This window comes from Canis lupus, chromosome 21 (genome assembly GCF_048164855.1).
Source record: "Canis lupus baileyi chromosome 21, mCanLup2.hap1, whole genome shotgun sequence".
In the NCBI taxonomy this organism is placed as follows: Eukaryota; Metazoa; Chordata; class Mammalia; order Carnivora; family Canidae; genus Canis; species Canis lupus.
In genome coordinates, this window is record NC_132858.1 from 41,694,672 (window position 1) to 41,716,189 (window position 21,518).

Here is a 21,518-nt window from a genome sequence, read left to right on the forward strand (position 1 = left end):
GCCCGGGGTGGGGGGGCCACCCGCCGCCGCTCGCCCTGGACCCAGGGCCGGCCACGGGTAGGAAACCGGAGGGGAGGAAAATCACAGGCCGTGAGTGTCAAGCGAGTGGAAAAGTTCGAGTGCAAGAGACCCGAAACATTTCCTAACGCGGGTTACATACAGAGATGACAAAAATAACGGCTGGGGACGTATGTGCCTCAAGTGTGGCTGGGGCTGCACGGAAATGCAGAGCAGCGGGGGTGCGGCTGGGGAGGCTCGGGTGCCCGAGACGTGTGCCGTCGGGGTCTGCACGCTCCTCCTCCCCGGGCCTCCAGAAGGGCCGCTCGCCACCCCGGCCTCCTCCTCCGGGCCTCGCGGAGGCAGCCGCGCCCCCTGCACGCACGCCCAGCCCTGCCCACGGCCGGGATGCTCCGTGGTCCTGGGCGCTCGGCGCGCTCGGGCTCGGCCGGCCGGGCCCTGTGCTCCTGACCTGGGCCCAGCCCCGCGCCCTCCTGGCGGCCAGCGTGCCCTGCGCTCGCTCGCACTTACACATCCCGGAGGCGGCCTTGCCGTTTGGATAAGGAGGCCGAGCCAGTGACACGCTGGGCAACGCGACTCGTGGGAGCCGTTTCCTGGCTCCTGGCTGAGGGCCCTGGCCAGTCAGAACGCACCACTTCCCCTTTAAGAGAGCACGCCCAGATGCGATTAGGGAAAGGCAGAAAGAAAAGCCCGGAACAGTCAGGGGCTGTATCCTGAATGTGGCAGATGAACTTGGGTTTTCCTGCACTGCACACACAAGGTGTGGTCAGGGGCGGTGGGCTCCCCGGGGGCGGGGTTGAGCAGTCAGTGTTTGGGGACCTGCAGCTAGCACCCCCTACTCTCCCCACCCCCCCTCTTCTTGCTTGACGGCCACGTGCAAGTTGCGTGGGCCCTGCTCCCGGAGCCACTGTCTGTCTGCCTGGGCCTGGCCCGGCCGCCGGTGGGAGCTCAGGCCTGTCCGCCCCCTCTGCCCCCGGGGCCCGTCCGGCACGCCAGGCAGAGTCCAGGGCAGTGCCCTGCGCTACGCTTTGGAGAGTAGAGACATCATTATACAGGCTGAAAAATACTTTTGTGGGACATTTTAACTACGAATGCCAGCAGGGAGTTTTCATTCATTCTGGTTATTTAGGGAGCTCATTGCTTGATCTTGGCAGGAAGACTGGGGGAGGAGGATGGTCCAAGGAAACCCTAACAACAAAGGGCCACGTGTTGTATGACTCCACTGATAAGAAATATCCAGAAGAGGTAAATCCACAGACACAGGGCAGATCAGTGATTGCCAGGGGCTGGGGAAGAGGGCAGCAGGGAGGGACCACGAAAGGCTCTTCTGAGAGGTGATGAAAGTGTTTTGGAACTAGGTAAAGGCAATGGTCACGCAGCGCTGGGAATGAACTCAGGGCCACTGAATTGTATGCTTTAAAGTGGTTAGGTGAATTTCACCTCAATCAAACAAATCAAAACAACAACAACCCAGTGGCAAAGTGTGTTTTGGGTAATTTTATCTTCCACTGAGATCTCTCCTGTGTTTCATACAACATTTCTTTGTAGAACCTGGCTGTTACCTGATAAATCTCAAGTCAATCCTGCCTAAGGAATACATGCCCTCTAAGAAGGAGAAATAAAGGCAAAGTTTTAAGAGACAAAAGCTTTACAAGCCTCAAAAGTATGGCTCTTATGGAGAATTTCAGCTCAGGGGGAGAAGGTATCATCTCAGACCATGCCACATAAGCAAGGCCGTCCCATGTTGGGACCATTCCTTCCGCGGCTTACCAGCATAACCAAAGCCAGTGAAAGGGAGTGTCTCTTGGGGAGAATAATTCAAGAGAACATGACTTTGGGCCTCTGAGTTCTTGGCTCCCTTTCCCGTCTTATAGAAAGAGCTTCTTCCCAGAATGAAGGAGAATTAATCCATGTCTGACCGGGAGGGCACTGCGCTGGTTGGCAAAACAGAATTGGTTTCCACAATTTCATTTCTTGGGAATGGAGCCAGTGGGAATGAGGGGCCGTGAGCCAACCAACCACCTGACCCAGGCTCACCGGAGGGAGCATCCAGCTCTCCTTTCCCGGGCTCTTGCAGGCTTGCCCTGACACAGGCTGCTCCTGTGAGGAAGGCTGTGAGTCTTCTCTGCTAGACCCTAGGCCAGTAGGTCAAGGGCCCAGAGGAGGCCTGCTGGATGTCGCAATGTTTCACAGATGAAAGGGCAGGCTCCATGGCCCGGGAGCCAGAGTCTTTCCAGAGACAAATGTGAACAGCTTTCCTAGTTCTCTGCTGAGTTCCAGGATAATCTAGGGGACAAGAAATGAGAACAGCTTCCATCGGGCAACTCTCCCAGAGCCCTCTGATCCTTCTGGAACACGTTCCCCTGCCTCTTTCACCTTGTTTTCTCCTGTTACCCCAGGTGCCCAGGTAATGAGTTGGTGGCCTAAGCTCTCAGTGAACAGGTGGTTTATGATAAAAAGATGCAATATTTACTATTACTTCTCTGGCATCTGAGGAACAGGAAGTTTAAAACCTTAATTCTAAATATAAAACCAGGTAGGTTCAGCCCAGTTAAAAAATGGACAAAGGACTTGAACAGACATTTCTCCAAAGAGACACACGTGGCCAACAAGCACATGAAAAGATGCTCAACATCATTAGTCTTTAGGGAGCAAATCAAAACCACAATGAACCACAGCTTCCTACCTACTCAGGTGGCTGGATATAAATAAATAAACCAAAATAACCAAAAACGTAAGATAACAAGCGTTGGCGAGGATGTGGAAAAATTGGAACCCTTGGGCGCTGTCAGTGGGAATGTAAAATGGTACAGCCTCTATGGAAAATAGTTTGGGGCTGGGGGGGGCCTGGGTGGCTCAGTCGATTAAGTGTTAGACTCAATTTCTGCTCAGGTCTCACGATCTCAGGGTCATGAGATGGAGCCCTGAGTCAGCTCCATATGTTGCTAAAGACTCTCCCTCTCCCTCTGCCCCTCCCTCTGCTTGCTCTCACTCTACGCTCTTTCAGAAAAACCAATAAGAAAGGAAACAATATCGTAGTTCCTCAAAAAATGAAACATAGAAGAACCACATAATCCAGTAATTCTACCCTAAGGTATATACCCAAAAGAACTGAAAACACCCGCCCAAAACAAATCTTTGTATACAAATGTTCACGGCAACATTATGAATAATCTGCTTCAGAATAACTCAGAGTTACCTTCAAAACTCTTATTGGAATCACTTAAAGGAGGTAATTTTTTTTCAAGAATTTATTTATTTTAGAGAGAGAGAGAGAGAGGGGGAGAGTGGGGGAGGAGCAGAGGGAGAGGGGGAAGCAGACTCTGCGCTGAGCGAGGAGCCTGATGAGGGGCTCAATCCCAGGATCCTGAGATCATGACGCAAGCTGAAATCAGGAATTGGTCGTCTAACCAATGGGAGCCACCCTGGTGCCCCTAAAGGAGGTAATTTTTAAGTTAAGGGAATTAAGGTGCCCAGTAGGAGACAGCTCACAGGCACCCCAAGATAGGAGTTCTCAAACAAGGCCAATTCAGGTCCAATGAAGAAGTGTTAATTTATTTTAAACAATATCACATGCCCGCTTGTGCGTGCGCACACACACACACCAGGCATGGAGGCACAGTTCCCCTCTGCCAGGCCCTCATTGCTGATACAACCATCATTTCCATCAGAGGGATGGAATTTCCATTCCCATGATGGAATCATCATTGCCACCAAAGGCCCCCAGGTCTTAGACCTTGAAGTGAGGAGAGAGTAAGAGACTCCCTACAGGCAAGAAGAAGCCCCATAGTAGTCACTCTCTGCTAATCCCTGCCGGCCCCCTCTTGGGGCTGTCGTCGCCTCCCCAGCACTCTGGCTGTGGGGCAGCCCAGCCTGGCTTCTCCCCTGCAGGCCCCAGTGTGGATGGCGCCTTCCAAGTGTGCACCAGGTGAGATAGCACGGCCGTCCTACAGCTCTTGGAGCGTCCTCCTCTATTTGAGCTGCTTTGCAATGCTGCACATTAATCCCATTTCTGCTCTATGGGGGTCAGCTTCAACCAGTCTTACTTCCCTTCCGTGGGACACCTTGCCAAATATTGGCTCCTTGAACTCTTTCTCCAGGCTAAACACCCCTGGTATTGTTTTTAAACCACACCTCACAAAACATCGTTTTCACTATTCTGATTTCTGGGTCCTCTTTGGCTCTACTGTCTGTCCTTCAAAAACTGTGGAACTCAGAAGAGAGAACACTACAGATAGGGTCTGGACAGCTCCTCGCTGTCTATCCTGGATGTTATCCTCCTATTAACACAGCTAGAGATTCAATCCAGATTTAAAATTTTTTTTTAAAGTTATGTAGGTCAATTATTTTTTTTTAATTATTTTTATTTTTATTTTTTATTTATGATAGTCACAGAGAGAGAGAGAGAGGCAGAGACACAGGCAGAGGGAGAAACAGGCTCCATGCACCAGGAGCCCGACGTGGGATTCGATCTCGGGTCTCCAGGATCGCGCCCTGGGCCAAAGGCAGGCGCGAAACCGCTGCGCCACCCAGGGATCCCAGATTTTTAATTTTTGATAACTGTATCACCCCTATGCCTTATTTCACATTTTCCTGCCAAGCCCCAAATCCACAGGTATCCTTTAAAAATGTCATCTGGGGGTGCTTGGGTGGTTCAGTTGGTTAAGCATCTGCCTTTGGCTCAGTCATGATTCCAGTGTCCTGGGATTGAGCCCTGCATCATGCTCCCTGTTCCATGGGGAGTCTCCCTCTCCCACTTCCCTCCCCCTGCTGGTGCTCTCTGTCTCAAATAAATAAAAAAGATCTTCAAAAAAAATGTCATCTGGTTGAATTTAGTCTACTACTCTGGCCTGCTGAAATCATTTTGGACTCTGATCCATTAATGTATCCATTCTCCCTCCAAATCTGCCACCTGCAAACTTGATAAGCCTGCCACCAATACCATTCTTCTTCTCGACCCTTATTTGTATATGACATGGAAGAGGACACAGCAAATCTATATATACATCCCCCAGCGTGACAGTGACCCACGAACAGCACTCTTGGCCATTCGGGGCAGGGCTGTCACTTAGCTCACAGTCTTCATCTTCCCTCCTAAGGATCTCATGGAGGACTGACAAATGGGGCTAACAGCCCTCCTCTTACTGGTGGTGGTAAAGATTAAGGGTAAAGGTCTTAGAGCAGTGCATCGCACATAGTGAGCAATCAAATGTTGCTTTTATAACTGCCAAGAAATACAATTAAAAAAAACAAACCCACCTGGTTTTCCAATTCCCAAACTACCTCCTTATTGGCAACCAGATACATACAGCAGGCAGCTGAAATCAAGAGAAGGGGCATTGGCATCCAGGAGGAGCTGGAGTCTCAGCCCGGGCTCTCCTTCCAGAATTTCCAAGCTCTGGGGTTAACAATACCTGCCCTCTCACCCTCCCGCCCTGGGCTATAAAGGAGGAGTCAACAACATCAAGCACCTAAAAGAGGTTTAAAAGTTAAGTCAGGCTATGCAAACATAGAACAGTTTTATGATTATTACCATTATAAATAACCCATATCTCACTGCCATTGGCAGAGACCTGCCTTTTAAGCTAGGAGGAACCTGTAGAAGCACCCAGGCTGCCAGAGGCAGGCCTTTCAGCACAGAGCAGCTGGACTGCTGCAAGGAAGCCGATTTCTGACTTCCTCTCCTGGCAGCAATCACCTTCTCTTTCGTCTCAGACCAAAATCCAGGCTGGCTTTCAAAGGGTAATGGATCCTCCCACTAGCCTGCAGGAACACACTGTCTCTCTGTGATCCCCCCCTGTCAAGACCAGAACCTGAATCATCTGCAGCAGGAACCCAGCAGGTAGTGAAGGGCTGGGAGGCTGCTCTCAGCTCCCTGGAGGCCCGACCGCAACTCCTCCTTGGGGTTCTGTCCTGAGCGGCAGTTTCTAAGAACACCAGGCTTTTGCCTCTGCCATTCTTTCTTTTTTTTTTTTTTTAAGATTTTATTTATTTATTTATTCATGAGAGACAGAGAGAGAGAGAGAGACAGAGAGACAGAGAGACAGAGAGACAGAGACAGAGAGAGAGAGAGAGGCAGAGACACAGGCAGAGGGAGAAGCAGGCTCCATGCAGGAAGCCCGACATGGGACTCGATCCTGGGTCTCCAGGATCAGGCCCTGGGCTGAAGGCAGCACTAAACCGCTGAGCCACCGGGGCTGCCCCTGCCTCTGCCATTCTCAAGGTCCCAGACACCCTGCTCCAGTCTTGGCTGACGTGGTTGCCTTCTCAGGGAACAAATGTTCTTTACTGAGAAAAGATCTTGGGGGAGAATTTTTGCAAAGGGCTATCGAGAGAGCAACCTGCTGGCCTCAAGCATCTCCAGGTCAAAGATGTCCCATAGCACGGGGGGAGGGAGGGAGGGAGATAAATGGTCAACCACAGGCCCCTGGGAAAAGAGCAGTGGTCGAAATGGGAGACAGATTTTCCTCTCTTAGCCCATGTAAGGCTGGCTTCCCGACTTCCAGAGGGCAGATTTAAATATCTATACATAATTGTTGGCAAGACACCGAGAGGATCATGCCAACGAATCTATTCACAGATCAGGGAGTCTGCCCAGAAGGGAAGGTGACACTTGCTGTCAGATGACCTCTGGGGCCCCCTGGCCTGCGAGCTACCCTTGCTCAACCCACCCCTTCCACAGCCTTCCTCAAGACTGGTGGGCGGCTGACATCATTGAAAAATCATCACAGGACACATGAAAGCTCGCTCAGACTTTCACGGGCCCTGTGACTTCTTGTGCCTTTGAACCTGTTTGTCTCCTTCTCGTCGTATTCCCTTTGACCGTGCCTCCACACAGGTGCCTGAGTCTCTGCAGTCGTCTGTGCACAGACACGTCAGAGATGAACCACTACCTCACGGCGGTGACTGCAGCGTTCTGATGCTGCCAAAGGGTGGGGCTGAGGTGGGTGCAGGCTGAAGGTGACCGGGGTTATGGGCTGAATGGCGTCACCCCCCACGTTCGTATGTGGAAGTCCCAAGCCCCCGGACCTCGGAATGTGAGTGAGTTGGCAGATGAGGTCATTCAGTTAAAATGAGGCCAGTGAGGGTGGGCTCTAATCCAGTATGACCGGAGTAAGAAGAGGAAGAGACACCAGGCGTGTGCACGCAGAGGGGGCAACCTCATGAAGAGACAGCAAGAAGACAGCCGTCTGCCAGCCAAGGGCGGAGGCCTCAGGAGACACCCAGCCTGCTGGCCCTGCCATCTTGGGACTTCCCAGCCTCCACAACTGTGAAAAAATAAATTTCTGTAGTTGAAGCCACCAGGTCTGTGGTATTTTGTTACGACGGCCCTAGCAAACGAATACCATTGAAGGGTTACCTAAAAAGCCTTCCTGTTCACCACACAGGAGAGAAAAAGTACAGTACGGAGGGCAGAGGACAAGAGACTCCTAACCTCCGACATGCTGTAGGGTCTGAGGTGGGCCACTCTGATGGCAGACTGGAGCAAGGCCAAGGTGGGGACAGCTGACTGGTCCTTGAAGACTGGCAAATCCTTCTCCCTGGGGCCCGAGGCTGAGGTGGCCTACGGGTGCACGAGCGGCTGGTACCAACCAGGGTGACTAGGGCCACAGCGGAGGAGTAAGCAGCTCTTTCTATCAGCTAAGGTTCTGGTTTGGCCTCTTACCCCTTGAGGGCTCTGTCTGATTTTATATGTCACTGCTGTTGTTCCAGAAAAGGCTAAGACCTTGGGCTCGAGTGAGCTGATAGCAGAGTGAGGTGGCCACCAGCAAACTCACAGGATGGACAAACCATCTCAGACCTTCTGGCCCAGCGCTGTGGGGATCCACTCAATCCCTACGTACTGCCTGGATGGATGCCTCGGCCCTCCCGCAGCCTCTAGGACCCTGCCGGGCTTCCCACTGAGTGTGGGGTCCAGCAGAATCACTCCCTGGGGGCCCAGAGAGGAGCTGGGCCCACAAACACTTACTCCTGCTCATGCGCCCAGGCACACTGGATCAACGATCACTCCGATCACTCCTACCACAGCTCTCTCCAGGCTGGCGTTGGGGATCAAGGCAAGGAAGGACCGTGTTTGAAAGGTGTTGGCAGGCATCCGTCTGGAGGGCCTGGGAGGGGCGACAGGCTCTGGGGGGCAGGCAAAGGGCCGTACCCGCACTTTCTCAAGGATCCCAGGGTGGGCGGGGCTGGCTAATTCAAATGGAAAAGCCTCAGGGCAGGATGCCTGGGAAACCGCCCCAGCTCCAGCAGATGGGCCTGCGGGCTCCCTTCCGTCTCTTCGTTCGCTCTGGGCTCTGGCTGTGAGGTCACTTACGCGGCAGAGTGGAAGTTCCCTTAGTCACCGCTCCCTGAGATGCACACAGGCCAACACACCCTCCGACCCCTCCAAAAGGCGAGCCTCAAGTCCTATCTCAACCTCAATATAGGAGGAAGAACGGGGAAGTGTTGGAGGGATGGCATCCTTGGGGGCAGATCAGAAACACAGAACCAGGGTCTCTTAACGTCCGCAGTGCAGTTCACAGGTCTGGGTGCACCACGAGGAGGCAGAGGTCTAGGGATGAACGTCGGGGGGCCTGACTGCTAGCTCCCCGGCCCCATCTTCACCCTGTTTCTGCTGGATCCGAAGGGCTTAACTTGTCCTTCGCCAGCTCAGCGGGGCTGCCGTGAGGAAGCCGAGGGCACAGCACGCTCTAAGCGAAAGCAAGTGGCCTCATCGTCGTTCTCTACAAGGTCAGGGGAGGCCGAAAAAACAAAGCAACCCAAACCACCACCACCAAAACCTCATGTTCCCATAGACGAGACGAATATGGAGGAAAAAAAGACATCTGCTCTTGGCAGCACTCAGCCGTTCCAACTACGCCACGTTCACTACCTTGGAAATTTCCATCTCAGCCATCCATTTGCATTCGCGTGTGTGAGTCGGTGATGGGGGGGTGGTGGTGAGAGGCGGTGTAGACCTGTCTGCGAGGGACCCAAGGACCTGCAGCGGGGCGGACAATCCCACTCAGAAGGCCTTCCGCGGCCCGAACGACGGGTACCGTTTTCTCCATCCTTTTCGGCGTGTTTAAAATATTGAACCCGGGGCACCATCAAGTGTGTCACTGACGGCGATCCCCGGACCACTAGCCCAGGACCCCGCCCTCCTCGCGCTGAGGGCCGCGCTACTCCTTCCCCACGCGAATGCCAGGAGCAGCCGACGGCGCCCGGAGATGCTCGAGGTAGGCTAGCGAGGGTGACTTAGTTACCCAGCCGCTCCGTGGGCAAAGCAGAGCAGTTTTTAGCCAACTGTTCTAGTAAATATTATGGGAAACCCTTTCATAGCGCGTTCATTCTGGCTTGATCTCCCGCGTGCCCAGATTTCCTCCTGGCTCCTGCACACACCCACCCCCGAGGCGCCCCCGAAAGGTGCCACCCGCAGGCCAGATCACACCACCCGTAACGCAGTAGCCACGATGCCATCTCGCAGCCGGTTATTATTACTGTTTGGTGTCCCAACCCCGAGTAGCACTGACATTTAGGGGAGGACAAACTTTTACAAGCCTTGGACTTGCCAGCGGCCGGCCTTCCTCTGCCCCTCCCCCAGGCCCTGGGGCGGGGTGGGGGGGGTCCCCGCCAAGTGGCTGCTGGGCGGGCTGCGGTGGCCTGTGAACTCGGCTGCCCGCGGGTGGCACCGAACAGCCACCGTGGACCCACTGCGGCCCGTCGGAGACAATGCCCGATCCCTGCATCCACCCTCCCCGCCGCCCCGGAGGAAATGGCATCATGACTTTCATTTTACTCCATTTCTGACCGAGCAAAGGAAAACAACCCGTCCCGAGACAATCATCAGGGTGTCCGATGTCAGCGGCTGGACAGTACGCTCCGGAATGTTATCGGGTGACCTCGAGGAGAAATTAATTTTCAAGAGCTCAAATAACCCTCTGCTGCACAGGCACAGAAACGGATTTACTTTCCCCAGTTAGAACCGAAAACTCATGCATCCCCATTTCTTCAAAAAAAAAAAAAAAGTCTATAAATAACCCAGGATCAGCAAAATTATGCAAAACATCCTGCTAGAAGAAGAAATGTAAACTAAAACCACTTACAGAGAGACTCAGGCTGCCAACTTAATCTGATTCTACGACGACTGTAAACATGTTGTACATTTGGAACCTGAAGAGATCCACATTAGCGCGGATGCCATCACAGAAAAAGAGGAAAAAAAAAAAGGAAAAAAACAAAACAAAACAACAACCCCAACAACTAAACAACAAAAGCCCAACCCTGAACCGAGCAACGTGATTCGAGCTCTGCACGGTCCCGGACCGATGGCTGACCAGCTGCAGCGGCACCAGCGATCCGAGCTTGCACACGCCAACTGTTTTGACTACAGGCACTTGTTAAACACAGAGTTTCAGGTCCTACCAGTTGGACACCAGAAGTTCATAGAACTGACCCGGTGCCAAGAACAACAAGCACGGAAAGCGAAACGGCTGCCTCGTGCGCCGTGTTTTTGTTAACTGTTTATGCAAGCCCCACAGCAATTGGGTAACAATTAAGAATAAAGCAGAACTTAAATAACAAAAGCAAAAGATTACCACCTTGAAGGAAATGGAGATGTTGGCAGATAAAGGACAGACGTCAACCGAGTTTATTGGTGGGGTGGGTGGGGGGTTTTCGGAGAGAATCAGCGTGTGGGGGGAGGGGCAGGTGTCACATGACAAACTGCCGTTATTAGCAGAAGGAACCGGGTGCTTCCTTGAAGCATCTTTTGACTTCGAGATAGACTTAAGAGATCTTGCGAATGCCGAGGCCTTGATGCACATCTGGGGGTGACTGCAGAGGCATTGGAATTTGGAAGTTGGCAAACCCCACAGGAGGAAAAAAAAAGGGGGGGGGGTGTGCTGAACGGAGATTTCAAGAAACAAGCAAGGGACTTTCAAACTCCCTTCTCCGGGCAGGGAAGTCACGGAGCCACACAGGACGCACACGGAGGGGGCCGCGTCCATGGGCTGTTTCTGACCTGGTCCCGAGAAAGGTTTCCCTGTCCCCTTTGAGTTTAGGGTTGCTAGGGTCAACCTTTCTCCTTCATCGGGACTGCACTCTGTGCTCTTGTGGTGACAGCGAACGAAGTGTTTTCGTCTCGCAAAATAAAATATGGATGTTGACGTCGCTGATTTAACGAGGTTTTCCACATCTTTTCCAGAATGCATTAAGCACCATCTCTGTTTAGGACCAAGACAATTCACCGGATACAATTTTAGAGTTATCTGAGGATCTGAGAAGCTGAATTGCAAGAGAACTGGGGTGTAGATGTAAGAGTGAGAAATTTTAAATTGCTGAGTGGTCTCAAGTCCCCTATCTCTATCTATCTATCTATCTATCTATCTATCTATCTATCTATCATCTATCTATCTATCATCATCTATCTATCTTCCTCTCTAATAAAGGAGATTTCAAAATGCAGCAAGCAAGCCTAGCTAAGACAGTCTCTTTTTAAAATGGGGTCAGGGGGCCAGAAGAGGAGGAGGAATAAATGAACGGCCTTATCGCAGGAGCCATGAACTTCTTTTCTTTTTATTATTATTTTTTATTTATTTATGATAGTCACAGAGAGAGAGAGAGGGAGGCAAAGACATAGGCAGAAGCAGGCTCCACGCACCGGGGGCCCGACGTGGGATCCGATCCCGGGTCTCCAGGATCATGCCCTGGGCCAAAGGCAGGCGCCAAACCGCTGCGCCACCCAGGGATCCCTGAGCCATGAACTTCTTAAAAACTTTTCAGCCAGCTGCAAGCCCTCAGCCAGGACTTAATTTCCTCCTCATCATGACACCTGGATCATCCTCACTCTTCAGAAAGAGCCCATGCAATTAACACGGTTCAATCTCCCTATTTGTATATTAACTCAGCCAAACCCAGAGAAACTAATTTCAATCCTGTTTTGCATAGAGGACCTGAATGAGGACTGCACTCCTAGCCTTATTTACACAATCCCACCCTGCCCCCTCTTTGTCTTCCTTAGAACATGGCCCAGGTTTCTACCTGAATCTGCGTCTCCTCAATTCCAATTCCAACTCCAACCGCCCAAGTAAATCGCCATTGGCTTAAATTTTCAGTGAATTCTTTCTTGGTCCACAGTACTTATCTATCATTTATCATCTACTTTTGATATGAAGAATAAAATGGCGCCACCTCTCCATTGCAGAGGTTTAGGGAAAAGTAATGGGTAAGTAGTAACAGGTTGCTTGTAAAAGCCACTGTAACTTAGGCCAGATTCGTGTTTACTCTGGAAAGCAAACGTGGTTCCTCCGGTTCTGAGGTTCAGCAGGATAACGGTGATGAACTCTAGCCCACATGATGGCTCCCCCTTTCCGCCCAAAGGAATTCACATTTTATAAACCATATATAGAAATGGTTTCGCTGGGATCTGAAATGGAGCCCTGGGGTGACACAGCAGTTGCCTGATGGATCAAGAGGGAAGAGCAAAGGCAATTGAAATCATCCCAGACAAAGGAAAGAGCTGGGGAGGAGGAAGCCTGGGGGTGGGGAAGGGGAGAACCGGAAAGGTCGGCCACAGGAGAGATGGATGAGGTAGGCCAAAGTGAGTCTCAAACCAGCCCCGGCCTCTGGGTTGGCAACTGACTCCATAGAGTGACCCCAGAACTTTCACGAGGCATGCCCTTCACGTAGAACTCTGGATTGCATGTCCCCTTCATGCACGTTATATTCTTTGATCCTCAGAGGCATCCTGAATGAGCAGGGCCCATGCAACAAAGGAAGAAAGCTGAGGCCCAGAGAGGCCTTGGTGTCAGCCCCACCAGCGAGCGAGCGAGCGAGCGACGACTCCTGCTCTGCTGGCTTGGTGCTTTCTATTCAGGCGTTATTATTCCCATTTTCAGACAAGTACACTGAGGTTCTGGAGAGGCCACAAAGCACGTCCACGGCCAGGATGTAAGTAATAAGCAGCACCGGGTCTCCTCATTCCTAATCCAGCCTTTCTTGCTCGCCTCTACCATGTTTCCAGAACATGTATTGCTCGAACTAAAAAGGCCACAGAGTGGTTGTATTATAAAAGCACAACATCTCACTAGATTTTCTCAGAACTCCCTGTCTTCATGGCTTTTTCTGTAGCAGTGCAGATCACACTCCCTAACACAGAAGGCTCCTCGCCATGCCTGCGAGCTTCAGGCAGCTGGGCTCCAGAGCTACGATGTCAACGGGAAGCAACCAACCTCCACCTGGTGTGCACCCTGTCCTTCTCTGATTTGATTAGTTCACTCACGTGCCAACCCCTGGCTCTTCACCTAATCCTGGTCTAAGGAGAAACCCGAGCAGAATGTCCCAGCAGGCCTGCCAAACTGAACATTATGTAGTCTGCTTTTCCAAGGTGTGCTGTCTCGCATGTAGGAGGGATTTGGCTTAGTATGCCGTGCGGTGGCATACTAACATTGTATTTCAGAGTTATGCTTCTGTTGAGTTCTTTTGCAGCAGAAGCCACTGAAAAATATTGGATCAAATGAAGGGCCCCGCAGTGGTGAGCCCTGTCTGTGGCAAGTGGACACACTCATAGCTTGATAGAAAAATTATCACTATAGCGTGATACACTGTGAGCGACTTTTTTGCAGGTTTGGGGCCCTTCCTCCAAAGGAACACGGTCGTGAGTTCCTGCAGGTGGCCACAGAGTTTATAGGGGTGAATGGGGACATTTGTCAGAAACTCAAGTGCTCAGGGCCATGACCAGTGATGCCGAACGTGAAGGGCAGGAGGGGAGAAGGTCTGGAATTATGAATCTACCTTATGAATCTACCTCTCCCTCTCCTTTCTCCCTGAACACACAACAAAACATAGAAGCAAAGGCCACAGGGACAACTGGGTGGCTCAGTTAGTTGGGTGTCTGCCTTTGGCTCAGGTTATGATCCTAGGGTTCTGGGGTCAAGCCCCACGTGGGGTCCCCTTTTCAGTGGAGAGTCTGCTTCTCCCTCTCCCTCTGCTGCTCTCCCCCCCCCTCTGCTTGTGCTCTCTTGACTCTCTCTGTCAAATAAATAAAAAAAAAATCTTAAAGAAAGAAAAAAGAAATAGCAAAGGCCAGAGAAGCCAGGTATCAAGGTGGACTTTATGTTCAAAGTGACTGTAGCAGCCTAGCTGGTGAGCAGTAATCAAATGCAGAAACTTCTGTTGACTGAAGAGGTTCTGTGGTCAGAGGAATGTACAGGTGGCACCTCTCACTGGTTTATTTGAGGTTGTTTTGGTGACCACAGGACATTTGCATCTCTGCTCCCTGAAAAGAATACAGGGCCTGGGTAAATGAGAACAGTCTCAGTAGGAAAACTCATTTGCTTACAAGATACAAAGTGAGTAGAATACTTCCACATAACTTGTGAATCCTCTGAGTATAGAGACCATTTTTTTTAAAACCCCAAAGTAGGACACATGGTTCGACAAGCACTGGCGTATTTAGGGAAGGTGGGGTAGGCTATTTAAAATCAGGAACTTCTGAAAATCCTTGAGGCATGACCACCTAATCTGTACTACCAAATTCGTGAACGTGGGCTAAGAGAGGGCTATGGGATGTTAGGAAACTTGCTGTGGTTAGAATGGGTGTGCTCAGCAAAGGCAGTGGTCCCACAGGTCAGACAAACGGTGCTCTGTCGAGGGCCACAGGATGGCACCGGGGAAGACCCAGTTGAGGCCCTGGGCCCACACTCTGGGCATCGGGTCTCCCCCGAGCGAAGGGAGCTGCATCCAGTACCTACGCACGGGAGGAAGCCGGTCAGGGACCAGGAAGGTCTTCAAAACGTGGCCTGGACACGTGGAAAGGCGATCAGGAAAAAGAGCCAAAAAAGGGACAGAGGTCCGAGGTGTCAGGAGACAGAGAGGCAAGGTAAGCGTGGCAGCAGCTGTGGCCGAAGGTTTGGCTCTAGCCCTCGGGTTCTCGGCCCTGCGCTGCCCTGCACTGCTCAGGTCAGGACCTCAGGACCTGCGGCCCAGCTCAAGGCTCGTCACTCCTGCCTGGATTCAGGGGGCCTGAGCCAGCCTTCCTGATCTTACCGGCACCTGGCTTTGGGCTTAGTCCTGCGTGCTGTGGACTCACGGCCAGTGTGAAACGCACGGAGGCCACAAACCCTGGGGTTTTCAGGAGACTGTCCATTCCAGCCAGCCTGAGCCATACTGCGCCACGTGGAAGGTGACTGCACGTGTGGGTTGACCGGGGGGCACCTGGGCGGCTCAGTCTGTTAGGTGCCTGCCTTCGGCCCAGGTCACGATCCTGGGGTCCTGGGAGGGACCCCCACGGCAGGGTCTCTGCTCAGCGGGGAGCCTGCTTCTCCCTCTCCCTCTGCCTGCCGCTCCCCTTGCTTGTGTGCACGTGCTCGCTCTGTCAAGTAAATAAATAGTCTTAAAAAAAAAATGTGAGTTGACTGGAATCAGACCACTAGACTGTAAGTTCCTCGAGGGCCAGTTCTGAGTCTCATTTATCTTGAAGGCTGATGCCTAGCCACGCATAGAAGCCTTGCTGTGAGTTTTTAATACATGTTTTGAATGAATGATGGAAATTCCTCGTAACGTACACAACAAAGATAGACATATACCTTACTAGGTGGACCCTGGAAGGTGAAAACCTTCACGTTAAATGCGTCTCAGATCTGGTGTGGTAATTAATTTTCTTTTAAGCAATTAATTATTTTCAAGTACAATATTTTTTTTCAGGTTTCTCTTTTTCTTCCCTTCCAGTCAAATTTGATGTTTTTAAAAGTTATGTTTGTGATTCAAGGTAGGGAGAAGGTAGAAAGGCTTTCCACCTAAAATTTAAAACACTGAATCATCCCCCCTCGCCCGCAAAAAAAAATTGGAGGCACTTTGTAACAGGAATCTTTCCAAAAAAGATCATCCCACTGTACTTTGTCCTCTTAAATGGTAGACTTTGAACATTATTTGATCTTTTTTTTTTTTTTTTTTTGATAACTCAAGATCACCATTCAGGGCATTCTATTCTAGACTTTGCTGTAAAGTGGTGATGACTTCAGAACCCTACAACTGTAACCTTCAAACTTCCTGACCCTGATCTGTCTGAAGTCGTAAATTCTTCCCTGAGCCTGAGTGTGACCACAGGGATGTGACCAAAATTCCAAAAGAGGATATTTATCTCCCCTAAGTAAAAAGCACGCCGACGCGTTCTCGTCTCCCACCATGTAAAACGGAGGTGAGGACTCACTAAGCTGAGTGTCCCACCATCACAGGCAGTGCCCACAGTTTGCAAAGACTGAAAAAGTGTGCAGGGAGATTTGTTCCAGCACAAAAGGGGCCTCAGTTTCCCACTTTCAGCCTTTCACTTTTATTTTCCTGCCTTCTGGTGTCACTTCTTCTTACTGGCAGGGCCTGCCTCCGTCACCCTTCTCGGTGCTAATTTGCTGAACTTGGAAGTCAGACCATCAAGCCTGCTAGGTTCCTGTATAAGCTAAGTGTAAACTGCTTCTCAGTGGAAGCCCGATGGGTGCTCCCACGGATGCTGCCTGGGGCACGGTGCTCGGCAAGTGCTCCTGGCCAGGTTCCCAAGGCGCTTCACTCAGGGCAGAGTTCATGATACGGACACAGGACGTGTCACATGCAAACACCTGCAAGTGTACGCGAGTTTTTCCTCTCTTGAAAGGAGTCTTCTGGTGATTAGGCCCTTTCACTGATGAAGGGCTACTGACAGCAGGGCTGCCTGGGGAGTGACTGGCCGGGGCTCCTGTGTATGAGGTTATTCCGCAAGTAACTGACCCTACTTGAGGCAGTTTGCAAGGCTTTCCACTCCCAGCGAACTACCCTTTGCTTTTGTTGGTCTATAGCTTTTGACTATAGCTTTTCTAGCTTTTCCTGGTCTATACTTCAATTGTCAGGACTCTTCCCACCTAAATGCAAAGAAGACGAACTGATAAATAAATGAAACTTCCTCTGGTGGAATTTTGAAAAGTATGGGTGTATGTGTGCACACGCGTGCATGCACGCACATGCATTAGGAGTAGGTATCTTTTTCTTTTTTTTTTTTTTAAGATTTTATTTATTCATGAGAGACACACACACACACATAGAGAGAGGCAGAGACATAGGCAGAGGGAGAAGCAGGCTCCCTGCAGGGACCCCGATGTGGGACTCCACGATTACATCCTGGGCAGAAGGCAGACATTCAACTGCTGAGCCACCTCAGTGTCTCTCTCTCTCTCTCTCTCTCTCTCCTTTTTTTTTTTTTTTGAGAGTAGATATCTTATTTTGATTTTTAAAAATTACAGCAAAAGGGGTAGACACTGTACCCCTAACCAAGCCTAAATAACAAGTAATCAGGCACTGGGAAAGTAAATGACTGACACAGCTACTCCATGGGATGCCAGGAAGCTATAAAAATGATGATGGCGATTTCTATTTACTGAAATGTGTCCTCAACAAATTTAAATGAAAAAAAAAAAGGCAGATTCCAAAGTAATGTCTATAATAGGATTCCACTTTTATTTTTTTTAATATAAGACACATACATATAGATAAACATGTAGAACACAGAGACAAACACACACAGAAAAGCGACCATAAAGTCTTACACCAAAATATTTACTTTCTTAGATTTCCTGAAATTTGGGCAGTTTTTACAGTGTATTACTTTCACAGTAAGAAAAAAAGCAATTTCACTTTGAAAAAAGAAAACTCTACATTATTATGCAAAACAGTACTTCCAAGGCACCCCACCCCATCCTCACCTCAGGTGTGACTGTTGCCATGGCAACACTGGCTCCGCCCAGGCATCAACAAGGTGGTACACTCCTGCTGGGGCTTTCACCTTTGGCTCTCTCTAGTGAGGTCGTGTCAAATTTTCAATAGTTCTACTCATATGAAGAAGGGTAAGTTGAACTGAAAGTTTTTACATGAATCCACTTTAAAGCAAAAGAAGGGCTTATGATCAACTTGTAAGGCTCACGCTCTCTTCTCTGGCGGAATTAAGGGGAAAAGTAAGTCCCCAAGCAGAAAGCGGGTGGCTTTTACTTCCTTGGCAGAAGTAGGACTACACACAGGTCTCTCCACTCTACAGGAAGACAAGTGAAAGAGTTGACGTAATCTATATTCTAGAGATTAGTTTTTTTTTAGAGAGAGAGACTGCGCGTACGCACGCCCACTCTCACACACACACACACACACACACACACACACACACACAGGCAAGTAGATGGGGGAAGGCCAGAGAGAGAGCGGGGGAGGGGCAGAGAGAGTCTTTTTTTTTTTTTTTTTTTTTTTTGAGAGAGAGAGTCTTAAGCAGACTTCTGTTCTGAGCCAGGAGCCTGACGCAGGGCTCCATCTCCCCACCCTGAGATCACATCCTAAGCCAAAAGCTTAGCCAACTGCCCTCCAGGCACTCCTATGATCTATAATCTAAAGCTGGTTTTCTCCGAAGCCAGAGTCAAATCAAAGCATAAACTGATGTCGGGTTGAAGGACAGGAGGAACCCCTAACTCTTGCTAGTGCTGTTCTCTCCCCACAAAGTTTATTCACATCCATGGGATAAGTGGTATCTTCCTTAAAAAGTGACAAGGGAAGGAGCGCAAGCAAGTGTATCACTCTCAGTTTACAAATGAGGAAAGTAAGATTTATCAGGATCAGGCAATCTGCCTAAGGCCTGCCTACTGGGAACTGGCGGAGATGGGATTCAAACCCAGTTCTCCTGGGTGTTCTCTGTTCTGCGCTACTGCATTTTCTATAAATAGAGTAACCATATACTGTATTATCCTAAATGGACACCTCTGAAAGTAAAAAGCGATGTGAAATGGATGGGGCCCCGTGCAACCTTCCTAAACAAACCAGGATTTATGGTCACTTTGGATATAATCCGGCCCCCCTGCCTGCCACTGGGAATCAAACTTTTTGAATAGGACAGAGAAATGGAACATGGTTATAATGTCTATAAAATACTTTAAAGTACTTGAGTAAAAATAAATAAAAGAGAAAAAAAGGACTTGAGTATGACTGGTGCTCTATTGCGAATGAGCCAGTTAGTCTAAGCTTTACCTCTAGGGGTGATCAGGTCACAGGCTATCAAAAATACAAAGTCCAGGGATGCCTGGGTGGCTCAGTCGGTTGAACGTCTGCCTTTGGCTCAGATCGTGATCCCGGGGTCTTGGGGTCAAGCCCCACGTTGGGCTCCCTGCTCTGTGGGGAGCCTACTTCTCCCTCTCCCTCTGCCTGCCACTCCCCCTGCTTGTGCTTTCTCTCCCTCTGTCAAATAAGTAAATAAAATCTTAAAAAAAAAAAAAAAAGAATACAAAGTCCAGATTGGGTAACCAGTATTAATCTGAGAGGTCACAATCCAAAAGTGGTTACTAAGTGGAGATGAGTGGGTGATGGGCAAAATAGGTGATGGGGATTAAGAGCACACTCATCATGATGAGTACTGAGTAATATACAGAAATGCTGGGACGCCTGGGGGGCTCAGTGGTTGAGCATCTGCCTTTGGCTCAGGGCATGATCCTGGGGTTCTGGGATGGACTCCCACATCGGGCTCCCTGTGGGGAGCCTGCTTCTCCCTCTGCCTCTTTCTCTCTGTGTCCCTCATGAATAAATAAAGTCGTTAAAAAAATTAAGAGAAATGTTGAATCACTATATTGTACACCTGAAACTATACTGGAATTGAAATAAAAAACTTAATAAAAATTTAAACAAACACAAAAAACCTGTAAAGTGGGTATTTTAAGTCCTTCCGCTATCCATATTTTGATCAATGCTCTGAACGTAGGAAATGAGCTTCTGTCTGGTGAAAACTTGTGACTTAGTATAATGAATGCTTGGAATGGATTCTTTTTGGTGAAATCTGAGGTATTCTAGATACCTGAGGCCTGGTCAAAACTGAGTCCCATGTTTGGAATATTCTTGCAACTGCCTTGAGCGAACCTTTGGCGGGGGTATGACTGGAATACCCTCCAAGGAGAGGAGGCTGGGCTTCATCATGCTCACTGAGGCAGGTTAAGTCAATTGTTTTTTTTCCCACGGGCTGATAAACATTTGTTTGATAAATGCTGTATCAGTCTGACAGTAGAGTTCACTATAACCTGGTAGCGAGGTTATGGGGGAGTGGCAGCCCTCACCACCTCAACCTTCTATAACCCTCAACAGTGGCAACTATTTTCTACCAGAACCCGTGAGTTCTGCATGGCCAAACCAGCGTAGGTCAGGCCACACAGGGAATATGCCTCTGGGTGAGTCTCTAGTGGGTAGATTTCAGGAAGGGATCCCTTAAAATATATTCCTTTTCTTTCTCTTAAATTTATTTTATTTTTATTTTTTAAAGATTTTATTTATTTATTTATTTATTTATTTATTTATTTATTTATTTATTTATTCATGAGAGACAGAGACACAGGCAGAGGGAGAAGCAGGCTCCCATGTGGGACTTGATCCCAGGATCCCAGGATCACGACCTGAGCTGAAGTCAGACGCTCAACCACTGAGCCACCCCGGGAGTCCCAAAATATATTCCTTTTCATACCAGATTATGAACCTCATGAAAGCAGGGAGACTGGGTCTATCTTGTTCACTCTTCTGTTCCCTAAGCCTCACATGGTGCCTGACCGTAAAAAGTATGTGGCAGACATTTGTCCAGTGAATTACATAAATGAATAGGAGTTCTTGATATTTCTAGAATCTGTTTTATTAACTCATCTGTGATTGTTCTTTATTCCACAAAGGATAACTGATCCTCCTATATCATGATCTTGTTACTTGCTCTGGATGAAGTTAGTACCTTCAAAAGCAACCAATTTAGCTGGTAGGGGCAGCTGGCTGGCTCCCTCGGCGGAGCATGCGACTCTGAATCTCGGGGTCGTGAGTCTGAGCCCCAGGCCGGGCAGGGAGATTACTCAAAAAACAAACAAAACGGAAAACTGGCAATAAAAACCACTGGCATGACATGGTTTAATCTTCACAATAACACGATGAGATCGGTATTATCACCCTCATGTTTCGATGAGAAAATCCAAGTCCAGAGCAGTTAAAACTCAAGTGAGTAAGCAGACCCTGAATTTAGGATCTGAAGTCTGTTGGACTCTGAACCCAAGTATGCTCTGCTATCCAGAGTCAGCAGTTCCTCAGTTTTACAGGGACTGGGTTTTTAGAAATTTTATTTTATTTTTATTACTTTTATTCCACTCACTTCATGTCCTGCTATTGAACACACACATCTTTTGGCACTTTATCTTATTTTATCAAAAGACTTTTTTGGGGAGGAGAGCTAGATGGATGTTGGAATATATGAACCAGCTTTCCGGTTCTTCTGCTTTTAATTATTTTGATTGACATGTGGCATTGAGAGATGTCTAATGGCCTCTCGTGTCTTTGAGCCGCAGAAGAATCAGCCCCTAGGAATCTGTCACAGTGCTTGTCTCCGGGGCACCGGGTGCAATGGCTCATTCTGAACACCCCCCCCCCCCCCGCCCCCAGGCTCCTTCTCTCCTGCCACACTGGACTACTGAGAGCCTTTTGTTTCAGGCCTCTGTGACTTGATTTGGTGC

The 21,518-nt window shown here is 49.5% G+C and overlaps 1 protein-coding gene and 1 long non-coding RNA gene across 11 annotated transcripts in view; both read right to left on the reverse strand.

Annotated features, from left to right (window-relative positions):
* Window positions 1-21,518, reverse strand: part of ATXN7L1 (ataxin 7 like 1) — a 245,291-nt gene that overhangs the window by 67,462 nt on the left and 156,311 nt on the right. For 2 of the 10 annotated variants that reach the window (XM_072791539.1, XM_072791533.1), the window contains exon 1: window positions 529-650. The exons of 6 other annotated variants lie outside the window; for them this stretch is intronic. The gene's annotated coding sequence lies outside the window, so the exon portion shown is untranslated. Of the gene's footprint in view, window positions 1-528; window positions 651-10,103; window positions 10,389-10,598; window positions 10,624-21,518 lie in introns of those variants that run through there. 2 more of the 10 variants (XM_072791538.1, XM_072791532.1) reach the window with 2 other exon arrangements.
* On the reverse strand, window positions 14,093-20,256 carry LOC140613072 (uncharacterized). Its single transcript, XR_012014184.1, has 2 exons — window positions 17,724-20,256; window positions 14,093-14,275 (listed from the first exon to the last, which is right to left on the reverse strand). It is a non-coding gene; the product is annotated as an uncharacterized lncRNA (long non-coding RNA).